Source organism: Eucyclogobius newberryi, unplaced genomic scaffold (genome assembly GCF_026437365.1).
Source record: "Eucyclogobius newberryi isolate DKJ021-1_F unplaced genomic scaffold, fEucNew1.0.hap1 SCAF_29, whole genome shotgun sequence".
NCBI lineage: Eukaryota > Metazoa > Chordata > Actinopteri > Gobiiformes > Gobiidae > Eucyclogobius > Eucyclogobius newberryi.
In genome coordinates, this window is record NW_027315934.1 from 515,001 (window position 1) to 534,982 (window position 19,982).

General features: G+C 44.3%; 9 non-coding genes across 9 annotated transcripts; all 9 read right to left on the minus strand.

The window, feature by feature from the left end:
• Nucleotides 1–3,736: 3,736 nt before the first annotated feature.
• On the minus strand, nucleotides 3,737–3,808 carry trnae-cuc (transfer RNA glutamic acid (anticodon CUC)). Its single transcript has one exon. It is a non-coding gene; the product is annotated as a tRNA-Glu (tRNA).
• A 1,815-nt stretch (nucleotides 3,809–5,623) lies between these two features.
• Nucleotides 5,624–5,695, minus strand: trnae-cuc (transfer RNA glutamic acid (anticodon CUC)). Its single transcript has one exon. It is a non-coding gene; the product is annotated as a tRNA-Glu (tRNA).
• A 1,816-nt stretch (nucleotides 5,696–7,511) lies between these two features.
• trnae-cuc (transfer RNA glutamic acid (anticodon CUC)) lies at nucleotides 7,512–7,583 on the minus strand. The gene has a single exon. It is a non-coding gene; the product is annotated as a tRNA-Glu (tRNA).
• Nucleotides 7,584–9,398: 1,815 nt separating this feature from the next.
• On the minus strand, nucleotides 9,399–9,470 carry trnae-cuc (transfer RNA glutamic acid (anticodon CUC)). The gene has a single exon. It is a non-coding gene; the product is annotated as a tRNA-Glu (tRNA).
• Nucleotides 9,471–11,285: 1,815 nt separating this feature from the next.
• trnae-cuc (transfer RNA glutamic acid (anticodon CUC)) lies at nucleotides 11,286–11,357 on the minus strand. The gene has a single exon. It is a non-coding gene; the product is annotated as a tRNA-Glu (tRNA).
• A 1,815-nt stretch (nucleotides 11,358–13,172) lies between these two features.
• trnae-cuc (transfer RNA glutamic acid (anticodon CUC)) lies at nucleotides 13,173–13,244 on the minus strand. The gene has a single exon. It is a non-coding gene; the product is annotated as a tRNA-Glu (tRNA).
• A 1,815-nt stretch (nucleotides 13,245–15,059) lies between these two features.
• On the minus strand, nucleotides 15,060–15,131 carry trnag-ccc (transfer RNA glycine (anticodon CCC)). The gene has a single exon. It is a non-coding gene; the product is annotated as a tRNA-Gly (tRNA).
• Nucleotides 15,132–16,947: 1,816 nt separating this feature from the next.
• On the minus strand, nucleotides 16,948–17,019 carry trnae-cuc (transfer RNA glutamic acid (anticodon CUC)). The gene has a single exon. It is a non-coding gene; the product is annotated as a tRNA-Glu (tRNA).
• A 1,815-nt stretch (nucleotides 17,020–18,834) lies between these two features.
• trnag-ccc (transfer RNA glycine (anticodon CCC)) lies at nucleotides 18,835–18,906 on the minus strand. Its single transcript has one exon. It is a non-coding gene; the product is annotated as a tRNA-Gly (tRNA).
• Nucleotides 18,907–19,982: the final 1,076 nt, after the last annotated feature.

Consider the following 19,982-nt stretch of genomic DNA (forward strand, 5'->3'; position numbering starts at 1 on the left):
CTGGAGGAGTGGGGGGTGGCCCTGGAGGGGCTCCGGGGGTTCCAGGGGGTGCTCGGCGGAGGCCATGCCCGGCCAGAGTGTCCCTTCCCCGGGCAGAGTCTGGGGAGAGTGGGGGGTGGCTCTGGAGCTGCTCCGGGGGCTCCAGGGGTTCCAGGGGGTGCTCAGTGGAGGCCATGCCCAGCCAGAGTGGCCCTTCCCCGGGCAGAGTCTGGGGAGAGTGGGGGGTGGCTCTGGGGGTGCTCCGGGGGCTCCAGGGGGTGCTCGGCGGAGGCCATGCCCAGCCAGAGTGTCCCTTCCCCGGGGTGAGTCTGGGGGAGTGGGGGGTGGCTCTGGAGGTGCTCCGGGGGCTCCAGGGGGTGCTCAGTGGAGGCCATGCCCAGCCAGAGTGGCCCTTCCCCGGGCAGAGTCTGGAGGAGTGGGGGGTGGCTCTGGAGGTGCTCCAGGGGCTCCAGGGGTTCCAGGGGGTGCTCAGTGGGGGCCATGCCCAGCCAGAGTGGACCTTCCCCGGGCAAAGTCTGGTCGTGTGCGGGGTGGATGATCCCTGCTCCGCCTCACGCGAGTTCGAGACCGGCTGGGTGCCCTTTTATCCATGAGGCACTGCACTGCCTCCGGCAGCCGAGTTCGGGGCCCGGTGAGGGCTCCAGGCTCCAGGGGCTCCGACCCGGAGCCTCCGACCCGCAGAAGGTGCTCCCTGGCCGGGCAAAGTCTGGTCGTGTGCGGGGTGGATGATCCCTGCTCCGCCTCACGCGAGTTCGAGACCGGCTGGGTGCCCTTTTATCCATGAGGCACTGCACTGCCTCCGGCAGCCGAGTTCGGGGCCCGGTGAGGGCTCCAGGCTCCAGGGGTTCCGACCCGGAGCCTCCGACCCGCAGAAGGTGCTCCCTGGCCGGGCAAAGTCTGGCCGTGTGCGGGGTGGATGATCCCTGCTCCGCCTCACGCGAGTTCGAGACCGGCTGGGTGCCCTTTTATCCATGAGGCACTGCACTGCCTCCGGCAGCCGAGTTCGGGGCCCGGTGAGGGCTCCAGGCTCCAGGGGCTCCGACCCGGAGCCTCCGACCCGCAGAAGGTGCTCCCTGGCCGGGCAAAGTCTGGCCGTGTGCGGGGTGGATGATCCCTGCTCCGCCTCACGCGAGTTCGAGACCGGCTGGGTGCCCTTTTATCCATGAGGCACTGCACTGCCTCCGGCAGCCGAGTTCGGGGCCCGGTGAGGGCTCCAGGCTCCAGGGGCTCCGACCCGGAGCCTCCGACCCGCAGAAGGTGCTCCCTGGCCGGGCAAAGTCTGGCCGTGTGCGGGGTGGATGATCCCTGCTCCGCCTCACGCGAGTTCGAGACCGGCTGGGTGCCCTTTTATCCATGAGGCACTGCACTGCCTCCGGCAGCCGAGTTCGGGGCCCGGTGAGGGCTCCAGGCTCCAGGGGCTCCGACCCGGAGCCTCCGACCCGCAGAAGGTGCTCCCTGGCCGGGCAAAGTCTGGCCATGTGCGGGGTGGATGATCCCTGCTCCGCCTCACGCAAGTTCGAGACCGGCTGGGTGCCCTTTTATCCATGAGGCACTGCACTGCCTCCGGCAGCCGAGTTCGGGGCCCGGTGAGGGCTCCAGGCTCCAGGGGCTCCGACCCGGAGCCTCCGACCCGCAGAAGGTGCTCCCTGGCCGGGCAAAGTCTGGCCGTGTGCGGGGTGGATGATCCCTGCTCCGCCTCACGCGAGTTCGAGACCGGCTGGGTGCCCTTTTATCCATGAGGCACTGCACTGCCTCCGGCAGCCGAGTTCGGGGCCCGGTGAGGGCTCCAGGCTCCAGGGGCTCCGACCCGGAGCCTCCGACCCGCAGAAGGTGCTCCCTGGCCGGGCAAAGTCTGGCCGTGTGCGGGGTGGATGATCCCTGCTCCGCCTCACGCGAGTTCGAGACCGGCTGGGTGCCCTTTTATCCATGAGGCACTGCACTGCCTCCGGCAGCCGAGTTCGGGGCCCGGTGAGGGCTCCAGGCTCCAGGGGCTCCGACCCGGAGCCTCCGACCCGCAGAAGGTGCTCCCTGGCCGGGCAAAGTCTGGCCGTGTGCGGGGTGGATGATCCCTGCTCCGCCTCACGCGAGTTCGAGACCGGCTGGGTGCCCTTTTATCCATGAGGCACTGCACTGCCTCCGGCAGCCGAGTTCGGGGCCCGGTGAGGGCTCCAGGCTCCAGGGGCTCCGACCCGGAGCCTCCGACCCGCAGAAGGTGCTCCCTGGCCGGGCAAAGTCTGGCCGTGTGCGGGGTGGATGATCCCTGCTCCGCCTCACGCGAGTTCGAGACCGGCTGGGTGCCCTTTTATCCAAGAATCAACTGGAGTGTGGAGCTTCTACGGGCCTCCAGGGGCACTGCCGACCCAGAGCTGTGCCCCGGCTTCAGTTCTCTGTATCTCAGGAAGTTTTTTATTTATACATTTATTTCATCCATAATCTCTGGCGCCTAAAGGGTTATATAAAAGTGCTGCTCGATTAAATGGAAGGTGGAACTGGGAGCTCGTGCTGAAACTCAGCTTCCATCATCTATATCGGCATCAGTTGAGAATAAACCTACACTTTGCTGACTAGCTTGGTTAATCCTGATTAGAAAAGCCATCAATGCAAAGTAACACATTCTAGCAGAGGATGGTTTCTATCCATCGACCTCTGGGTTATGGGCCCAGCACGCTTCCGCTGCGCAACTCTGCTGAGTGCTCTCCTTCGATGGGACTTGAACCTAAAATACCTGGTTTAGGGGGCCAGTGCATTATACCTACGGGGCTATATACATCTAAATGACTCAAATTGCTTCAAAATGTGTTATCTAGATTCAAAGGTAATGCAGAACTGGGATCTTGCACAGAAGCGCTGTGCTCTACCACTGAGCTACATCCCCATCTACTGCCTGTCATGATTTTTTTCCAAGCAAGGTTTGGAGACAACACCTTTCCCTTTGTGCCATGAACAGACTACTGAATGGCGCTGCAGGGGACTGAACCCAGGATTTCCTACATGCCCTTGATCTGAAAGAAATGCTGAGAAATGAAACATGCTGGTTTATAAAATGGAACGAAAGCTTGAAAGTTGTGCTCCCAAACAGACGTTGCTGACAGGATTCAATTCCAGTTGACAGAAATCCTAACCACTAGAGCATATGGGAAATGTAAGAATCAAGTGTAAAAGATTGAAGTGTAACATAAGCCTCATGGATGTTGGAGAGGTTAAGGAACAGTGCTCAGTTGGGGCACCAGCTTTTAAGCAAGCATTTTTACTATCTAAAAGTGCTTGGTTCTGCATGTAATGGAAAGAAGCCCACTCTACGTGCAACAAATCTCGTGATTTGTATTTTGCTTTTGCTAAATATAAGTATTTCTTGATATTGAATACAGTTCATTTTGCTCTCAAATTTGAGATATTGTTTTGTTTCAAATAAAGCATTTGACTGAGTGCATGAAAACATTTTGGGTAAGAAGCACTATCTGGCCATTCTGAGTTTGTGTTAGATCCCCACTAGATATTCTGGCCGAGTGGTCTAAGGAGCTAGATTTAGGTTCGTGTCCCTGTGAAGGGATGCATTCAAATCCAACCACTGTTAGACTGCATGGAAAAGCTAAAGGTCGATTACTAGATATTAAAGCTGCGCCCAAATGCGTGATATTTTTCTATGCCTCGCTGGACACCAATTAAAGGTTTTTACACTTGTTTTCACAACATGTCCTGTGGGCAATGTGGATACAAGTCTTCCAAGAGCAGGATATTCCCATACCGGGAGTTGAACCCGGGCCACCTGGGTGAGAACCAGGAATCCTAACCGCTAGACCATATGGGAAGGATTACAAAGCAACTGATTGAATTATAAAGTAGACCTCAGTGATGTTTGAGAGTTGAGGAACAGTCCAAACAGTGCATATTTGGGGAATCAGCTTGTTAGCAAGCATTTTTAATCCAATCTAAAAGTGTTTGATTCTGCATGTAATTGAAAGAAGCCCATTCTAAATGGAAAAAGTCTCGTGATTTGTATGTTGCTTGTCGTTCAGCCAATAAGACCATGGACCTGAAATCCACAATACGGGATTTTGGAGGCTATTGTCCTGTGCATTATAATTATGGGGTTTTGTACACCTAATAGAGTCAAATTGCTTCAAAATGTGTAACCATAGTCCTTTTTTGACCTACATCTTGTTGGTTCAGCATGAGTATGCAATTTTACTAGGTGCTGATTGCTGGACCATTATCTTAAAGACAAGAGAGTTACTTAAACATAGCGTTGACTTTGATTACTTGTGAAGTAACATAGTCTTGAAAGAGTTCCTTCTCAGCTATTTTTTCCCCCAAAAAAGAAATGACAATGTAGGATGGATTAAATAAAATACTGCTCAATTAAATGGAAGGTGGAACTGGGAGCTCGCGCTGAAACTCAGCTTCCATCATCTATATCGGCATCAGTTGAGAATAAACCTACACTTTGCTGACTAGCTTGGTTAATCCTGATTAGAAAAAACGTCAGTGCAAATAAACACATTCTAGCAGAGGATGGTTTCGATCCATCGACCTCTGGGTTATGGGCCCAGCACGCTTCCGCTGCGCCACTCTGCTGAGTGCTCTCCTTCGATGGGACTTGAACGTAAAATACCTGGTTTAGGGGGCCAGTGCATTATACCTACGGGGCTATATACATCTAAATGACTCAAATTGCTTCAAAATGTGTTATCTAGATTCAAAGGTAATGCAGAACTGGGATCTTGCACAGAAGCACTTTGCTCTACCACTGAGCTACATCCCCATCTACTGCCTGTCATGATTTTTTTCCAAGCAAGGTTTGGAGACAACACCTTTCCCTTTGTGCCATGAACAGACTACTGAATGGTGCTGCAGGGGACTGAACCCAGGATTTCCTACATGCCCTTGATCTGAAAGAAATGCTGAGAAATGAAACATGCTGGTTTATAAAATGGAACGAAAGCTTGAAAGTTGTGCTCCCAAACAGACGTTGCTGACAGGATTCAATTCCAGTTGACAGAAATCCTAACCACTAGAGCATATGGGAAATGTAAGAATCAAGTGTAAAAGATTGAAGTGTAACATAAGCCTCATGGATGTTGGAGAGGTTAAGGAACAGTGCTCAGTTGGGGCACCAGCTTTTAAGCAAGCATTTTTACTATCTAAAAGTGCTTGGTTCTGCATGTAATGGAAAGAAGCCCACTCTACGTGCAACAAATCTCGTGATTTGTATTTTGCTTTTGCTAAATAGAAGTATTTCTTGATATTGAATACAGTTCATTTTGCTCTCAAATTTGAGATATTGTTTTGTTTCAAACAAAGCATTTGACTGAGTGCATGAAAACATTTTGGGTAAGAAGCACTCTCTGGCCATTCTGAGTTTGTGTTGGATCCCCACTAGATATTCTGGCCGAGTGGTCTAAGGAGCTAGATTTAGGTTCGTGTCCCTGTGAAGGGATGCATTCAAATCCAACCACTGTTAGACTGCATGGAAAAGCTAAAGGTCGATTACTAGATATTAAAGCTGCGCCCAAATGCGTGATATTTTTCTATGCCTCGCTGGACACCAATTAAAGGTTTTTACACTTGTTTTCACAACATGTCCTGTGCGTAATGTGGATACAAGTCTTCCAAGAGCAGGATATTCCCATACCGGGAGTTGAACCCAGGCCACCTGGGTGAGAACCAGGAATCCTAACCGCTAGACCATATGGGAAGGATTACAAACCAACTGATTGAATTATAAAGTAGACCTCAGTGATGTTTGAGAGTTGAGGAACAGTCCAAACAGTGCATATTTGGGGAATCAGCTTGTTAGCAAGCATTTTTAATCCAATCTAAAAGTGTTTGATTCTGCATGTAATTGAAAGAAGCCCATTCTAAATGGAAAAAAGTCTCGTGATTTGTATGTTGCTTGTCGTTCAGCCAATAAGACCATGGACCTGAAATCCACAATACGGGATTTTGGAGGCTATTGTCCTGTGCATTATAATTATGGGGTTTTGTACACCTAATAGAGTCAAATTGCTTCAAAATGTGTAACCATAGTCCTTTTTTGACCTACATCTTGTTGGTTCAGCATGAGTATGCAATTTTACTAGGTGCTGATTGCTGGACCATTATCTTAAAGACAAGAGAGTTACTTAAACATAGCGTTGACTTTGATTACTTGTGAAGTAACATAGTCTTGAAAGAGTTCCTTCTCAGCTATTTTTTCCCCCAAAAAAGAAATGACAATGTAGGATGGATTAAATAAAATACTGCTCAATTAAATGGAAGGTGGAACTGGGAGCTCGCGCTGAAACTCAGCTTCAATCATCTATATCGGCATCAGTTGAGAATAAACCTACACTTTGCTGACTAGCTTGGTTAATCCTGATTAGAAAAAACATCAGTGCAAATAAACACATTCTAGCAGAGGATGATTTCGATCCATCGACCTCTGGGTTATGGGCCCAGCACGCTTCCGCTGCGCCACTCTGCTGAGTGCTCTCCTTCGATGGGACTTGAACGTAAAATACCTGGTTTAGGGGGCCAGTGCATTATACCTACGGGGCTATATACATCTAAATGACTCAAATTGCTTCAAAATGTGTTATCTAGATTCAAAGGTAATGCAGAACTGGGATCTTGCACAGAAGCACTTTGCTCTACCACTGAGCTACATCCCCATCTACTGCCTGTCATGATTTTTTTCCAAGCAAGGTTTGGAGACAACACCTTTCCCTTTGTGCCATGAACAGACTACTGAATGGTGCTGCAGGGGACTGAACCCAGGATTTCCTACATGCCCTTGATCTGAAAGAAATGCTGAGAAATGAAACATGCTGGTTTATAAAATGGAACGAAAGCTTGAAAGTTGTGCTCCCAAACAGACGTTGCTGACAGGATTCAATTCCAGTTGACAGAAATCCTAACCACTAGAGCATATGGGAAATGTAAGAATCAAGTGTAAAAGATTGAAGTGTAACATAAGCCTCATGGCTGTTGGAGAGGTTAAGGAACAGTGCTCAGTTGGGGCACCAGCTTTTAAGCAAGCATTTTTACTATCTAAAAGTGCTTGGTTCTGCATGTAATGGAAAGAAGCCCACTCTACGTGCAACAAATCTCGTGATTTGTATTTTGCTTTTGCTAAATAGAAGTATTTCTTGATATTGAATACAGTTCATTTTGCTCTCAAATTTGAGATATTGTTTTGTTTCAAACAAAGCATTTGACTGAGTGCATGAAAACATTTTGGGTAAGAAGCACTCTCTGGCCATTCTGAGTTTGTGTTGGATCCCCACTAGATATTCTGGCCGAGTGGTCTAAGGAGCTAGATTTAGGTTCGTGTCCCTGTGAAGGGATGCATTCAAATCCAACCACTGTTAGACTGCATTGAAAAGCTAAAGGTCGATTACTAGATATTAAAGCTGCGCCCAAAGGCGTGATATTTTTCTATGCCTCGCTGGACACCAATTAACGGTTTTTACACTTGTTTTCACAACATGTCCTGTGCGTAATGTGGCTACAAGTCTTCCAAGAGCAGGGTATTCCCATACCGGGAGTTGAACCCGGGCCACCTGGGTGAGAACCAGGAATCCTAACCGCTAGACCATATGGGAAGGATTACAAACCAACTGATTGAATTATAAAGTAGACCTCAGTGATGTTTGAGAGTTGAGGAACAGTCCAAACAGTGCATATTTGGGGAATCAGCTTGTTAGCAAGCATTTTTAATCCAATCTAAAAGTGTTTGATTCTGCATGTAATTGAAAGAAGCCCATTCTAAATGGAAAAAGTCTCGTGATTTGTATGTTGCTTGTCGTTCAGCCAATAAGACCATGGACCTGAAATCCACAATACGGGATTTTGGAGGCTATTGTCCTGTGCATTATAATTATGGGGTTTTGTACACCTAATAGACTCAAATTGCTTCAAAATGTGTAACCATAGTCCTTTTTTGACCTACATCTTGTTGGTTCAGCATGAGTATGCAATTTTACTAGGTGCTGATTGCTGGACCATTATCTTAAAGACAAGAGAGTTACTTAAACATAGCGTTGACTTTGATTACTTGTGAAGTAACATAGTCTTGAAAGAGTTCCTTCTCAGCTATTTTTTCCCCCAAAAAAGAAATGACAATGTAGGATGGATTAAATAAAATACTGCTCAATTAAATGGAAGGTGGAACTGGGAGCTCGCGCTGAAACTCAGCTTCAATCATCTATATCGGCATCAGTTGAGAATAAACCTACACTTTGCTGACTAGCTTGGTTAATCCTGATTAGAAAAAACATCAGTGCAAATAAACACATTCTAGCAGAGGATGATTTCGATCCATCGACCTCTGGGTTATGGGCCCAGCACGCTTCCGCTGCGCCACTCTGCTGAGTGCTCTCCTTCGATGGGACTTGAACGTAAAATACCTGGTTTAGGGGGCCAGTGCATTATACGTACGGGGCTATATACATCTAAATGACTCAAATTGCTTCAAAATGTGTTATCTAGATTCAAAGGCAATGCAGAACTGGGATCTTGCACAGAAGCACTTTGCTCTACCACTGAGCTACATCCCCATCTACTGCCTGTCATGATTTTTTTCCAAGCAAGGTTTGGAGACAACACCTTTCCCTTTGTGCCATGAACAGACTACTGAATGGTGCTGCAGGGGACTGAACCCAGGATTTCCTACATGCCCTTGATCTGAAAGAAATGCTGAGAAATGAAACATGCTGGTTTATAAAATGGAACGAAAGCTTGAAAGTTGTGCTCCCAAACAGACGTTGCTGACAGGATTCAATTCCAGTTGACAGAAATCCTAACCACTAGAGCATATGGGAAATGTAAGAATCAAGTGTAAAAGATTGAAGTGTAACATAAGCCTCATGGATGTTGGAGAGGTTAAGGAACAGTGCTCAGTTGGGGCACCAGCTTTTAAGCAAGCATTTTTACTATCTAAAAGTGCTTGGTTCTGCATGTAATGGAAAGAAGCCCACTCTACGTGCAACAAATCTCGTGATTTGTATTTTGCTTTTGCTAAATAGAAGTATTTCTTGATATTGAATACAGTTCATTTTGCTCTCAAATTTGAGATATTGTTTTGTTTCAAACAAAGCATTTGACTGAGTGCATGAAAACATTTTGGGTAAGAAGCACTATCTGGCCATTCTGAGTTTGTGTTGGATCCCCACTAGATATTCTGGCCGAGTGGTCTAAGGAGCTAGATTTAGGTTCGTGTCCCTGTGAAGGGATGCATTCAAATCCAACCACTGTTAGACTGCATGGAAAAGCTAAAGGTCGATTACTAGATATTAAAGCTGCGCCCAAATGCGTGATATTTTTCTATGCCTCGCTGGACACCAATTAAAGGTTTTTACACTTGTTTTCACAACATGTCCTGTGCGTAATGTGGATACAAGTCTTCCAAGAGCAGGATATTCCCATACCAGGAGTTGAACCCGGGCCACCTGGGTGAGAACCAGGAATCCTAACCGCCAGACCATATGGGAAGGATTACAAACCAACTGATTGAATTATAAAGTAGACCTCAGTGATGTTTGAGAGTTGAGGAACAGTCCAAACAGTGCATATTTGGGGAATCAGCTTGTTAGCAAGCATTTTTAATCCAATCTAAAAGTGTTTGATTCTGCATGTAATTGAAAGAAGCCCATTCTAAATGGAAAAAGTCTCGTGATTTGTATGTTGCTTGTCGTTCAGCCAATAAGACCATGGACCTGAAATCCACAATACAGGATTTTGGAGGCTATTGTCCTGTGCATTATAATTATGGGGTTTTGTACACCTAATAGACTCAAATTGCTTCAAAATGTGTAACCATAGTCCTTTTTTGACCTACATCTTGTTGGTTCAGCATGAGTATGCAATTTTACTAGGTGCTGATTGCTGGACCATTATCTTAAAGACAAGAGAGTTACTTAAACATAGCGTTGACTTTGATTACTTGTGAAGTAACATAGTCTTGAAAGAGTTCCTTCTCAGCTATTTTTTCCCCCAAAAAAGAAATGACAATGTAGGATGGATTAAATAAAATACTGCTCAATTAAATGGAAGGTGGAAATGGGAGCTCGCGCTGAAACTCAGCTTCAATCATCTATATCGGCATCAGTTGAGAATAAACCTACACTTTGCTGACTAGCTTGGTTAATCCTGATTAGAAAAAACATCAGTGCAAATAAACACATTCTAGCAGAGGATGGTTTCGATCCATCGACCTCTGGGTTATGGGCCCAGCACGCTTCCGCTGCGCCACTCTGCTGAGTGCTCTCCTTCGATGGGACTTGAACGTAAAATACCTGGTTTAGGGGGCCAGTGCATTATACCTACGGGGCTATATACATCTAAATGACTCAAATTGCTTCAAAATGTGTTATCTAGATTCAAAGGTAATGCAGAACTGGGATCTTGCACAGAAGCACTTTGCTCTACCACTGAGCTACATCCCCATCTACTGCCTGTCATGATTTTTTTCCAAGCAAGGTTTGGAGACAACACCTTTCCCTTTGTGCCATGAACAGACTACTGAATGGTGCTGCAGGGGACTGAACCCAGGATTTCCTACATGCCCTTGATCTGAAAGAAATGCTGAGAAATGAAACATGCTGGTTTATAAAATGGAACGAAAGCTTGAAAGTTGTGCTCCCAAACAGACGTTGCTGACAGGATTCAATTCCAGTTGACAGAAATCCTAACCACTAGAGCATATGGGAAATGTAAGAATCAAGTGTAAAAGATTGAAGTGTAACATAAGCCTCATGGATGTTGGAGAGGTTAAGGAACAGTGCTCAGTTGGGGCACCAGCTTTTAAGCAAGCATTTTTACTATCTAAAAGTGCTTGGTTCTGCATGTAATGGAAAGAAGCCCACTCTACGTGCAACAAATCTCGTGATTTGTATTTTGCTTTTGCTAAATAGAAGTATTTCTTGATATTGAATACAGTTCATTTTGCTCTCAAATTTGAGATATTGTTTTGTTTCAAACAAAGCATTTGACTGAGTGCATGAAAACATTTTGGGTAAGAAGCACTATCTGGCCATTCTGAGTTTGTGTTGGATCCCCACTAGATATTCTGGCCGAGTGGTCTAAGGAGCTAGATTTAGGTTCGTGTCCCTGTAAAGGGATGCATTCAAATCCAACCACTGTTAGACTGCATGGAAAGGCTAAAGGTCGATTACTAGATATTAAAGCTGCGCCCAAATGCGTGATATTTTTCTATGCCTCGCTGGACACCAATTAAAGGTTTTTACACTTGTTTTCACAACATGTCCTGTGCGTAATGTGGATACAAGTCTTCCAAGAGCAGGATATTCCCATACCGGGAGTTGAACCCGGGCCACCTGGGTGAGAACCAGGAATCCTAACCGCTAGACCATATGGGAAGGATTACAAACCAACTGATTGAATTATAAAGTAGACCTCAGTGATGTTTGAGAGTTGAGGAACAGTCCAAACAGTGCATATTTGGGGAATCAGCTTGTTAGCAAGCATTTTTAATCCAATCTAAAAGTGTTTGATTCTGCATGTAATTGAAAGAAGCCCATTCTAAATGGAAAAAGTCTCGTGATTTGTATGTTGCTTGTCGTTCAGCCAATAAGACCATGGACCTGAAATCCACAATACGGGATTTTGGAGGCTATTGTCCTGTGCATTATAATTATGGGGTTTTGTACACCTAATAGACTCAAATTGCTTCAAAATGTGTAACCATAGTCCTTTTTTGACCTACATCTTGTTGGTTCAGCATGAGTATGCAATTTTACTAGGTGCTGATTGCTGGACCATTATCTTAAAGACAAGAGAGTTACTTAAACATAGCGTTGACTTTGATTACTTGTGAAGTAACATAGTCTTGAAAGAGTTCCTTCTCAGCTATTTTTTCCCCCAAAAAAGAAATGACAATGTAGGATGGATTAAATAAAATACTGCTCAATTAAATGGAAGGTGGAACTGGGAGCTCGCGCTGAAACTCAGCTTCAATCATCTATATCGGCATCAGTTGAGAATAAACCTACACTTTGCTGACTAGCTTGGTTAATCCTGATTAGAAAAAACATCAGTGCAAACAAACACATTCTAGCAGAGGATGGTTTCGATCCATCGACCTCTGGGTTATGGGCCCAGCACGCTTCCGCTGCGCCACTCTGCTGAGTGCTCTCCTTCGATGGGACTTGAACGTAAAATACCTGGTTTAGGGGGCCAGTGCATTATACCTACGGGGCTATATACATCTAAATGACTCAAATTGCTTCAAAATGTGTTATCTAGATTCAAAGGTAATGCAGAACTGGGATCTTGCACAGATGCACTGAGCTCTACCACTGAACTACATCCCCATCTACTGCCTGTCATGATTTTTTTCCAAGCAAGGTTTGGAGACAACACCTTTCCCTTTGTGCCATGAACAGACTACTGAATGGCGCTGCAGGGGACTGAACCCAGGATTTCCTACATGCCCTTGATCTGAAAGAAATGCTGAGAAATGAAACATGCTGGTTTATAAAATGGAACGGAAGCTTGAAAGTTGTGCTCCCAAACAGTCGTTGCTGACAGGATTCAATTCCAGTTGACAGAAATCCTAACCACTAGAGCATATGGGAAATGTAAGAATCAAGTGTAAAAGATTGAAGTGTAACATAAGCCTCATGGATGTTGGAGAGGTTAAGGAACAGTGCTCAGTTGGGGCACCAGCTTTTAAGCAAGCATTTTTACTATCTAAAAGTGCTTGGTTCTGCATGTAATGGAAAGAAGCCCACTCTACGTGCAACAAATCTCGTGATTTGTATTTTGCTTTTGCTAAATAGAAGTATTTCTTGATATTGAATACAGTTCATTTTGCTCTCAAATTTGAGATATTGTTTTGTTTCAAACAAAGCATTTGACTGAGTGCATGAAAACATTTTGGGTAAGAAGCACTATCTGGCCATTCTGAGTTTGTGTTGGATCCCCACTAGATATTCTGGCCGAGTGGTCTAAGGAGCTAGATTTAGGTTCGTGTCCCTGTGAAGGGATGCATTCAAATCCAACCACTGTTAGACTGCATGGAAAGTCTAAAGGTCGATTACTAGATATTAAAGCTGCGCCCAAATGCGTGATATTTTTCTATGCCTCGCTGGACACCAATTAAAGGTTTTTACACTTGTTTTCACAACATGTCCTGTGCGTAATGTGGATACAAGTCTTCCAAGAGCAGGATATTCCCATACCGGGAGTTGAACCCGGGCCACCTGGGTGAGAACCAGGAATCCTAACCGCTAGACCATATGGGAAGGATTACAAACCAACTGATTGAATTATAAAGTAGACCTCAGTGATGTTTGAGAGTTGAGGAACAGTCCAAACAGTGCATATTTGGGGAATCAGCTTGTTAGCAAGCATTTTTAATCCAATCTAAAAGTGTTTGATTCTGCATGTAATTGAAAGAAGCCCATTCTAAATGGAAAAAGTCTCGTGATTTGTATGTTGCTTGTCGTTCAGCCAATAAGACCATGGACCTGAAATCCACAATACGGGATTTTGGAGGCTATTGTCCTGTGCATTATAATTATGGGGTTTTGTACACCTAATAGACTCAAATTGCTTCAAAATGTGTAACCATAGTCCTTTTTTGACCTACATCTTGTTGGTTCAGCATGAGTATGCAATTTTACTAGGTGCTGATTGCTGGACCATTATCTTAAAGACAAGAGAGTTACTTAAACATAGCGTTGACTTTGATTACTTGTGAAGTAACATAGTCTTGAAAGAGTTCCTTCTCAGCTATTTTTTCCCCCAAAAAAGAAATGACAATGTAGGATGGATTAAATAAAATACTGCTCAATTAAATGGAAGGTGGAACTGGGAGCTCGCGCTGAAACTCAGCTTCAATCATCTATATCGGCATCAGTTGAGAATAAACCTACACTTTGCTGACTAGCTTGGTTAATCCTGATTAGAAAAAACATCAGTGCAAATAAACACATTCTAGCAGAGGATGGTTTCGATCCATCGACCTCTGGGTTATGGGCCCAGCACGCTTCCGCTGCGCCACTCTGCTGAGTGCTCTCCTTCGATGGGACTTGAACGTAAAATACCTGGTTTAGGGGGCCAGTGCATTATACCTACGGGGCTATATAGATCTAAATGACTCAAATTGCTTCAAAATGTGTTATCTAGATTCAAAGGTAATGCAGAACTGGGATCTTGCACAGAAGCACTGAGCTCTACCACTGAACTACATCCCCATCTACTACCTGTCATGCTTTTTTTCCAAGCAAGGTTTGGAGACAACACCTTTCCCTTTGTGCCATGAACAGACTACTGAATGGCGCTGCAGGGGACTGAACCCAGGATTTCCTACATGCCCTTGATCTGAAAGAAATGCTGAGAAATGAAACATGCTGGTTTATAAAATGGAACAAAAGCTTGAAAGTTGTGCTCCCAAACAGACGTTGCTGACAGGATTCAATTCCAGTTGACAAAAATCCTAACCACTAGAGCATATGGGAAATGTAAGAATCAAGTGTAAAAGATTGAAGTGTAACATAAGCCTCATGGATGTTGGAGAGGTTAAGGAACAGTGCTCAGTTGGGGCACCAGCTTTTAAGCAAGCATTTTTACTATCTAAAAGTGCTTGGTTCTGCATGTAATGGAAAGAAGCCCACTCTACGTGCAACAAATCTCGTGATTTGTATTTTGCTTTTGCTAAATATAAGTATTTCTTGATATTGAATACAGTTCATTTTGCTCTCAAATTTGAGATATTGTTTTGTTTCAAACAAAGCATTTGACTGAGTGCATGAAAACATTTTGGGTAAGAAGCACTATCTGGCCATTCTGAGTTTGTGTTGGATCCCTACTAGATATTCTGGCCGAGTGGTCTAAGGAGCTAGATTTAGGTTCGTGTCCCTGTGAAGGGATGCATTCAAATCCAACCACTGTTAGACTGCATGGAAAAGCTAAAGGTCGATTACTAGATATTAAAGCTGCGCCCAAATGCGTGATATTTTTCTATGCCTCGCTGGACACCAATTAAAGGTTTTTACACTTGTTTTCACAACATGTCCTGTGCGTAATGTGGATACAAGTCTTCCAAGAGCAGGATATTCCCATACCGGGAGTTGAACCCGGGCCACCTGGGTGGGAACCAGGAATCCTAACTGCTAGACCATATGGGAAGGATTTCAAAGCAACTGATTGAATTATAAAGTAGACCTCAGTGAAGTTTGAGAGTTGAGGAAAAGTCCAAACAGTGCATATTTGGGGAATCAGCTTGTTAGCAAGCATTTTTAATCCAATCTAAAAGTGTTTGATTCTGCATGTAATTGAAAGAAGCCCATTCTAAATGGAAAAAGTCTCGTGATTTGTATGTTGCTTGTCGTTCAGCCAATAAGACCATGGACCTGAAATCCACAATACGGGATTTTGGAGGCTATTGTCCTGTGCATTATAATTATGGGGTTTTGTACACCTAATAGACTCAAATTGCTTCAAAATGTGTAACCATAGTCCTTTTTTGACCTACATCTTGTTGGTTCAGCATGAGTATGCAATTTTACTAGGTGCTGATTGCTGGACCATTATCTTAAAGACAAGAGAGTTACTTAAACATAGCGTTGACTTTGATTACTTGTGAAGTAACATAGTCTTGAAAGAGTTCCTTCTCAGCTATTTTTCCCCCCAAAAAAGAAATGACAATGTAGGATGGATTAAATAAAAGTGCTGCTCGATTAAATGGAAGGTGGAACTGGGAGCTCGCGCTGAAACTCAGCTTCCATCATCTATATCGGCGTCAGTTGAGAATAAACCTACACTTTGCTGACTAGCTTGGTTAATCCGGATTAGAAAAGCCATCAGTGCAAAGTAACACATTCTAGTAGAGGATGGTTTCGATCCATCGACCTCTGGGTTATGGGCCCAGCACGCTTCCGCTGCGCCACTCTGCTGAGCGCTCTCCTTCGATGGGACTTGAACCTAAAATACCTGGTTTAGGGGGCCAGTGCATTATATCTACGGGGCTATATACATCTAAATGACTCAAATTGCTTCAAAATGTGTTATCTAGATTCAAAGGTAATGCAGAACTGGGATCTTGCACAGAAGCACTGTGCTCTACCACTGAGCTACATCCCCATCTACTGCCTGTCATGATTTTTTTCCAAGCAAGGTTTGGAGACAACACCTTTCCCTTTGTGCCATGAACAGACTACTGAATGGTGCTGCAGGGGACTGAACCCAGGATTTCCTACATGCCCTTGATCTGAAAGAAATGCTGAGAAATGAAACATGCTGGTTTATAAAATGGAACGAAAGCTTGAAAGTTGTCCTCCCAAACAGACGTTGCTGACAGGATTCAATTCCAGTTGACAGAAATCCTAACCACTAGAGCATATGGGAAATGTAAGAATCAAGTGTAAAAGATTGAAGTGTAACATAAGCCTCATGGATGTTGGAGAGGTTAAGGAACAGTGCTCAGTTGGGGCACCAGCTTTTAAGCAAGCATTTTTACTATCTAAAAGTGCTTGGTTCTGCATGTAATGGAAAGAAGCCCACTCTACGTGCAACAAATCTCGTGATTTGTATTTTGCTTTTGCTAAATAGAATTATTTCTTGATATTGAATACAGTTCATTTTGCTCTCAAATTTGAGATATTGTTTTGTTTCAAACAAAGCATTTGACTAAGTGCATGAAAACATTTTGGGTAAGAAGCACTATCTGGCCATTCTGAGTTTGTGTTGGATCCCTACCAGATATTCTGGCCGAGTGGTCTAAGGGGCTAGATTTAGGTTCGTGTCCCTGTGAAGGGATGCATTCAAATCCAACCACTGTTAGACTGCATGGAAAAGCTAAAGGTCGATTACTAGATATTAAAGCTGCGCCCAAATGCGTGATATTTTTCTATGCCTCGCTGGACACCAATTAAAGGTTTTTACACTTGTTTTCACAACATGTCCTGTGCGTAATGTGGATACAAGTCTTCCAAGAGCAGGATATTCCCATACCGGGAGTTGAACCCGGGCCACCTGGGTGAGAACCAGGAATCCTAACCGCTAGACCATATGGGAAGGATTACAAACCAACTGATTGAATTATAAAGTAGACCTCAGTGATGTTTGAGAGTTGAGGAACAGTCCAAACAGTGCATATTTGGGGAATCAGCTTGTTAGCAAGCATTTTTAATCCAATCTAAAAGTGTTTGATTCTGCATGTAATTGAAAGAAGCCCATTCTAAATGGAAAAAGTCTCGTGATTTGTATGTTGCTTGTCGTTCAGCCAATAAGACCATGGACCTGAAATCCACAATACGGGATTTTGGAGGCTATTGTCCTGTGCATTATAATTATGGGGTTTTGTACACCTAATAGACTCAAATTGCTTCAAAATGTGTAACCATAGTCCTTTTTTGACCTACATCTTGTTGGTTCAGCATGAGTATGCAATTTTACTAGGTGCTGATTGCTGGACCATTATCTTAAAGACAAGAGAGTTACTTAAACATAGCGTTGACTTTGATTACTTGTGAAGTAACATAGTCTTGAAAGAGTTCCTTCTCAGCTATTTTTTCCCCCAAAAAAGAAATGACAATGTAGGATGGATTAAATAAAATACTGCTCAATTAAATGGAAGGTGGAACTGGGAGCTCGCGCTGAAACTCAGCTTCAATCATCTATATCGGCATCAGTTGAGAATAAACCTACACTTTGCTGACTAGCTTGGTTAATCCTGATTAGAAAAAACATCAGTGCAAATAAACACATTCTAGCAGAGGATGGTTTCGATCCATCGACCTCTGGGTTATGGGCCCAGCACGCTTCCGCTGCGCCACTCTGCTGAGTGCTCTCCTTCGATGGGACTTGAACGTAAAATACCTGGTTTAGGGGGCCAGTGCATTATACCTACGGGGCTATATAGATCTAAATGACTCAAATTGCTTCAAAATGTGTTATCTAGATTCAAAGGTAATGCAGAACTGGGATCTTGCACAGAAGCACTGAGCTCTACCACTGAACTACATCCCCATCTACTACCTGTCATGCTTTTTTTCCAAGCAAGGTTTGGAGACAACACCTTTCCCTTTGTGCCATGAACAGACTACTGAATGGCGCTGCAGGGGACTGAACCCAGGATTTCCTACATGCCCTTGATCTGAAAGAAATGCTGAGAAATGAAACATGCTGGTTTATAAAATGGAACAAAAGCTTGAAAGTTGTGCTCCCAAACAGACGTTGCTGACAGGATTCAATTCCAGTTGACAAAAATCCTAACCACTAGAGCATATGGGAAATGTAAGAATCAAGTGTAAAAGATTGAAGTGTAACATAAGCCTCATGGATGTTGGAGAGGTTAAGGAACAGTGCTCAGTTGGGGCACCAGCTTTTAAGCAAGCATTTTTACTATCTAAAAGTGCTTGGTTCTGCATGTAATGGAAAGAAGCCCACTCTACGTGCAACAAATCTCGTGATTTGTATTTTGCTTTTGCTAAATATAAGTATTTCTTGATATTGAATACAGTTCATTTTGCTCTCAAATTTGAGATATTGTTTTGTTTCAAACAAAGCATTTGACTGAGTGCATGAAAACATTTTGGGTAAGAAGCACTATCTGGCCATTCTGAGTTTGTGTTGGATCCCTACTAGATATTCTGGCCGAGTGGTCTAAGGAGCTAGATTTAGGTTCGTGTCCCTGTGAAGGGATGCATTCAAATCCAACCACTGTTAGACTGCATGGAAAAGCTAAAGGTCGATTACTAGATATTAAAGCTGCGCCCAAATGCGTGATATTTTTCTATGCCTCGCTGGACACCAATTAAAGGTTTTTACACTTGTTTTCACAACATGTCCTGTGCGTAATGTGGATACAAGTCTTCCAAGAGCAGGATATTCCCATACCGGGAGTTGAACCCGGGCCACCTGGGTGGGAACCAGGAATCCTAACTGCTAGACCATATGGGAAGGATTTCAAAGCAACTGATTGAATTATAAAGTAGACCTCAGTGAAGTTTGAGAGTTGAGGAAAAGTCCAAACAGTGCATATTTGGGGAATCAGCTTGTTAGCAAGCATTTTTAATCCAATCTAAAAGTGTTTGATTCTGCATGTAATTGAAAGAAGCCCATTCTAAATGGAAAAAGTCTCGTGATTTGTATGTTGCTTGTCGTTCAGCCAATAAGACCATGGACCTGAAATCCACAATACGGGATTTTGGAGGCTATTGTCCTGTGCATTATAATTATGGGGTTTTGTACACCTAATAGACTCAAATTGCTTCAAAATGTGTAACCATAGTCCTTTTTTGACCTACATCTTGTTGGTTCAGCATGAGTATGCAATTTTACTAGGTGCTGATTGCTGGACCATTATCTTAAAGACAAGAGAGTTACTTAAACATAGCGTTGACTTTGATTACTTGTGAAGTAACATAGTCTTGAAAGAGTTCCTTCTCAGCTATTTTTCCCCCCAAAAAAGAAATGACAATGTAGGATGGATTAAATAAAAGTGCTGCTCGATTAAATGGAAGGTGGAACTGGGAGCTCGCGCTGAAACTCAGCTTCCATCATCTATATCGGCGTCAGTTGAGAATAAACCTACACTTTGCTGACTAGCTTGGTTAATCCGGATTAGAAAAGCCATCAGTGCAAAGTAACACATTCTAGTAGAGGATGGTTTCGATCCATCGACCTCTGGGTTATGGGCCCAGCACGCTTCCGCTGCGCCACTCTGCTGAGTGCTCTCCTTCGATGGGACTTGAACCTAAAATACCTGGTTTAGGGGGCCAGTGCATTATATCTACGGGGCTATATACATCTAAATGACTCAAATTGCTTCAAAATGTGTTATCTAGATTCAAAGGTAATGCAGAACTGGGATCTTGCACAGAAGCACTGTGCTCTACCACTGAGCTACATCCCCATCTACTGCCTGTCATGATTTTTTTCCAAGCAAGGTTTGGAGACAACACCTTTCCCTTTGTGCCATGAACAGACTACTGAATGGTGCTGCAGGGGACTGAACCCAGGATTTCCTACATGCC